Consider the following 6,000-nt stretch of genomic DNA (forward strand, 5'->3'; position numbering starts at 1 on the left):
TTAACCTTTTAACTTTAAGTTTGCCTCTCTCACCCTCAGACAGCATCTTGTCTCAGCCTTGCCTTCTCTGACCTGGAGGAGTGTGTTCAGTCTGTCTCTGACCCTGAGCACCTGAAGACACTGCTACAGCATCAAAGACACCTGGGACACCTAAACAGAGGAAGGTAGCCTTCAGGTTATCTATCCTGAACAAAAATATAAACACAACATGCAACTATTTCTAAGATTTTACAGAGTTACAGTTCATATAAGGATATCAGTCAATTGAAATATATTAATTAGGCCCTAAATCTATGGATTTCACATGACTGGGAATACAGATATGCATCTGTTGGTCACAGATACCTTTTTTTTTTAAGTAGGGGCGTGGATCAGGAAACCAGTCAGTATCTGCTGTGACCATCATTTTCCTCATGTAGTGCGACATCTCCTTCACATAGAGTTGATCAGGCTGTTGATTGTGGAATGTTGTCTCACTCCTCTTCAATGGCTGTGCGAAGTTGCTGGATATTGGCGGGAACTGGAATATGTTGTCGTACATGTCGATCCAGAGCATCCCAAACATGCTCAATGGGTGACATGTCTGGTGAGTATGCAGGCCATGGAAGAACTGCAACATTTTCAGCTTCCAGGAATTGAGTACAGATCCTTGCGTTATGGGGCTGTGTATAATCATGCTGAAACCTGAGGTGATGGCGGCAGATGAATGGCACGAACAATGGGCCTCAGGATCTCGTCACGGTATCTCTCTGTGCATTCAACTTGCCATCAATAAAATGCAATCGTGTTCATTGTCCGTAGCTTATGCCTGCCCATACCATAACCCCACCGCCACCATGGGGCACTCTGTTCACAACAGTGACATCAGCAAACCGCTCGCCCACATGACGCATACACGTGATCTGTGGTTGTGAGGCCGGTTGGATGTACTGCCAAATTCTCTAAAACAACATTGGAGGTGGCTTATAGTAGGGAAATGAACATCAAATTCTCTAGCAACAGCTCTGGTGGACATTCCTGCAGTCAGCATGCCAATTGCACACTCCCTCAAAACTTGAGACATCTGTGGCATTGTGTTGTGTGACAAAACTGCACATTTTAGAGTGGCCTTTTATTGTCCCCGGCACAAGGTGCACCTGTGTAATGATCATGCTGTTTAATCAGCTTCTTGATATGCCACACCTGTCAGGTGGATGGATTATCTTGGCAAAGGAGAAATGCTCACTAACAGGGATGTAAACAAATTTGTGCACAACATTTTAGAGAAATAAGCTTTTTGTGCGTATGGAAAATGTCTGGGATATTTTTTCTGCTCATTAAACATGGGACCAACACTTTACATGTTGCGTTTATATTTTTGTTCAGTGTACATGGTAGTTATATGGGCCATATAACAACCTTAAAAATATTGAGGGCCATACAGTAAGTTTCATGCATCCCTCCTAAGTGCCCTGGAGCAGTCATCTTGTGTCCGTTTCCATGAAGCATCCTTGTGGACTTCCTGTTCTATACTGTCTTTTTATTGGAAAATTAACACAAAGTAACAACTGACCCACCCACTAACACAACCATGCACCAACAATGTACCAAAAGACTGGAGAAACACTGAACAAAATGAGTAGATGCAGTACAGACAGGCTGGAGTCAAGTAATTCCCTTTTAATGAATGATTATTCCAAACAGAATAGTCTTCAATCCACTTTATCCCATTTCACTGTACATGTGATCATAAAGGAAATTCTGTTTGCATTGATAAACAAGTGAGTGCTTCAACACACCCTAGTGAGACAGTGCCTGGCACAAAGTTGATCAGCACACATTCACAGCAGTCCCCCACGCATTCATTCTACAGGGACTGTTTAGTGTCAGTAATAAGGGTCCATTATTCATTCAAAATAAAACTACAGCTGCTGTAAATTTGTCACTTTTTTCAAATCAGGACAAATAGCATTAATGTCCTTACTTTCCTTCCTGAATGTAGTGTACCAGTATGCATCAACCAATCTATATAAATTGTTATATCCATTAAAAATAAAACTGGTTAAAGGTGATAGTTTCATGAATAACCATGTATTTTTAGAAATCCTTAGAACATTACCAAATGTACCAATTATTATCACGTATTAGACATGGCTAGAGTAAGTAGATTTTGACTTTATCATTCTGCCTGGCCAATTATATCAAACATGTTTCATTTGGCCCAGGATCGATATTTATTTAATTGTCACACAGACACAATGTATGCAACATACACCACATGTAGTCTGACCAAGTGGCAGACTTTATCCAATCACAGGCTTTATAGAAAGACTGGACCAGCCAGACGACTGTCCAATCACACATTTTGAGAAGGGTCAATATCAAACTCACAATAGATCCCACCTTCATCTTTTAACACGTTTTCTTGGGTTACTTACTGGCTCCTAAACGCTCTCTCCCAAATAACTGCTTTGATGAGGCATGAGCTCAAAACAAAACAAGCATTATCCACTATGGCAGACCTGGGTCAAGTACACATGTAAAATACAGTGCACTTGATTTAGCTTGCCTAGTAAAATGGAACCAATGGAATAATCCCCAAAATACAAACTCCGCCCACCCTACAATACCTCATGTATTTGAAAGTTGACATACTGGTATGTATTTGATCCAAGTCTGCCCCAGAGGGGTGTTCTTGTGATAATGTTAATGCTGGGAGTCTGGGTGAGATAGTGTTTGAGTAATAAGATTAAAAAGTGAAACCACTTTTATGCTTGTGTAATCTCCAGTAAAGCAGTACAATTTACAAGTGTGTTCTCAACTATAATATCTCACATACATGTCCATCGTAAGAACATTTCCTGGTTCAGCCTAACCACCATTGCTGTTCCACCATAAATCCAACACCGAAAGCACCAATTTCCATCAACTCCCTTTCTCTTTCAGACAACTTTCCTATTCGTTGTTCCATGTCATCTCATCTCTGTTCTTAGGTGGAACTGAAAGGAGGAACATTTTTACTGTCAGACCTTCACTACATGGCACAGCATTTCTCCATGAAACACACACTTACAACAATTTTATATATATACAGTATATATATTTTTACATCATTAGAAAAACAATCTAAAAGATGGAGAGGAGAAAAGTTAATATGGTTGCATTTCTGTTAACCAGACACATAATTCTACACTTCTCTGCAGCAAAGTGTTTACAGATCCCCTGTGTGGGGGGTTCAATCCTCATTCAGTGGTCAGACAAGATGCACAAGTGTGGATTAAGGTACATTATCTCAGAATGGAGGAGACATAATTTGTGGCAATTTAATGAAATATAGATATTATTCTTTTAAAGAGGGCCTGCCTTCAACTTGTAAAGAGGCTCTTTTGAAGATTGAAGTGATCATATATGGGGCGGGGTTAATAATTAAATGAGTTTATCAAATGAGTGTTATTCATGATGATGATAGATGATGACAATCAAGGCAACACAATTAAAGGCAATTAAATGTGAAATGCTCCGTATAAAAAAATTTTTTTTTTTTTAAAAACAACCTTTTGTTGTTTTTACAACTAAACTTGAAGAAGTACACCAATTACTGAGGTGAAGGGGGAGTGACAATAGTGAGCCCTTGTCTTCTGTCCACACTTTATGGTACTACTTGAAGTAGATAAACAGTCATATTTTTGAGCTGTAGTTTGTTAGTATAGGTTAAACACCAGCCAAAGGGAATCCGACACCGTGCTAAGACGGTCCTTCCAGTGCTCGTCCAACTGAGGTAGCATCTCTTTGTTGTCAAGACTGCGCCAGCTCCCGAGGTCCAGTGACACCGCCATTTTCCATCTTATTGTCAGCCAATGACCCCTTTTCTGTGGCAGCCATGTTGTGTGATTTACTTCATTATGGAATAAAATAATAATACAATTGACCCCAATAGAACATTCTTAAAGAAGTTACTGAAAGGCATTCCTTAACGGAATCATCCAGACACAGTTCCAAGTATGGCTTTGGTTTGTCCAAGTATACAGTCATTTACATACATGTGGCGTGAGCCGTGACTCTGAGGATTCGTATATTCATGCAAAATGTCAGTTTTCAGTGTATCTGTACAGGTAGAAGATAGTTCATGGGCGTGGGAAGGGGCCAGTCCTATCTGCGCGAGGGGCCCAGAACAGATCCAGTGGTGGGGGGGCCGTAACGGGGGAAGTTGTCATTAGGGGGCGGGCTGGGGAGCAGGGAGTTCCCGTTAGTTGGGGAGCAGCTGAGATTAAGCCGCTTCAGGTACTCAGCGTGGTCCGGCTTGTGGTGCTGCAGGACTTTGATGGCCTCGTCCACCGTGAACCACTCCCGTTTACGACCTGCAGGGGGAGACAGAAACACAGAGTGTGAATCACTCCTGCTGTTGACCACCAGGGGGAGACAGAGATTAAAAGAGTGAATCACTCCTGCTGTTGACCACCAGGGGGGCCAAGCAGTGGACATTTTACACCCACCACCTGAAGGCTTTGTCCTGAGTCATTTTGAAATTGAAGATCACCTGTGAAATGTTGACTTGTTTAAGGGTTTCATAAATATGTTGACTTTGAGACTCTGGGACACTCAAAATGACTGAAATATCCCAGTATGCATTTCTAAGACAAATATGGGGCTAATAAAACTGAGTTTAGATAAGAAAGAGGTTGTTACAACATTGATACCATACAACAGGATTAGTGGAGGCCCTGGGCCTCTTCCTCTTCCTGGGGGTGCCTCCTCGTCCACACATACTTACTGGGAAACTTGTTAGTAAAGAGCAGGAATTACTGTTTCAGTAATTATACCCCTACAATATCTATTCCTGCAACAACAAAAGCCTACTTAAAGAGACTATCTGGGTCTTTTGTATACTCTTTAGCCAGTAGTTCTGAAAGTGGCCCCCATAAATTGTGTACTATGTCACATATATGCAGATGTGTGCACCACGTCACTGGCCCAAAGTGCTTAACCGCTAGGCTACACATCCAGCCCAAAGTGGGAGGTTAAAAAAAATACTTACTAGTCGCCAAAGTTCCGGAGCATGTCTTTAATACAGTCCCAATAACCAGTCAGCATTCAGAACTACTGGGGGTTTCCACATGAACTTAGGGTGACATTTGCCCTTTGAGGGGTGAAGATCTTCTCACAAAGAAATGGGATCTGGATCAACCCCATGTGGCACTGTCAATAAAATATTCTGGTATCCCCTTACCAATCTGCAAACACGCCCAACGTTTGTCATATAAACATTCAACATTTATTTCCCTATTAATTTCAGCCTACCTAAAGTCTTGTGAAGGGTGCTAATAGCCCATGTTTAGTAATCCTGTGTTAACAGGAATGAGGATTATTAGTGCAAAGGAACACAATAGTGCGGTTAAGTCGGTAAACAAAAACGAAAGAAATACTGAGGTTGATATACTGAGTAATGTAAGATCTATAAGGACTAAAAGCTCCAGCCACTCAGGAGAAAGACTGATGAAGTCTAAAGGGTGTTTAGTGGATTTCAGAGGTCAGGTCACACGGTTCGGTGCAGTCAGTGGTGAGTCAAGGTCTGTTTGGGAAGGCCTGGGGTAGATGACCTGCTGAGTAATTCAATCACACGTTCACATTTACTCAACCTTTTTGCTTGTATTTTAGTCCAACTCTCCAGGAGCCAGAAGGCTGGTGTGGTTTAGCAGTTAGTAGCATAAGTTGAGTCTAAATCAGCCACTTTGGAATTGATGTGTTATGACTCCAGACTTTAGTTTACGTGAAGCCGGATGTTATTGGAGAAATATTGAACTTGTTTACATTTGCTTGTTTTCTGCAATCGCAGGCCTTTTAGTCAGTGAGACCTGTTGGTGCTGCCAATATCCTTCCTGGAATAACAGATTATTATAATAGACATTGAAGTCCTGATGTCATGTGACATTATATCGCTCACCTATGTTGACCGAGTCCTCCCATGCTTCGTCTCTCCGTCACGGTCAATAAATAAACCTGCGTTCGGTGCTTTCGGTCTTG

At 41.5% G+C, this 6,000-nt stretch overlaps 1 pseudogene; it reads right to left on the minus strand.

Moving 5' to 3' along the window:
- Window positions 1-1,502: 1,502 nt before the first annotated feature.
- LOC123482102 lies at window positions 1,503-6,000 on the minus strand (annotated as a pseudogene).

Source organism: Coregonus clupeaformis, chromosome 28 (assembly GCF_020615455.1).
Source record: "Coregonus clupeaformis isolate EN_2021a chromosome 28, ASM2061545v1, whole genome shotgun sequence".
NCBI lineage: Eukaryota > Metazoa > Chordata > Actinopteri > Salmoniformes > Salmonidae > Coregonus > Coregonus clupeaformis.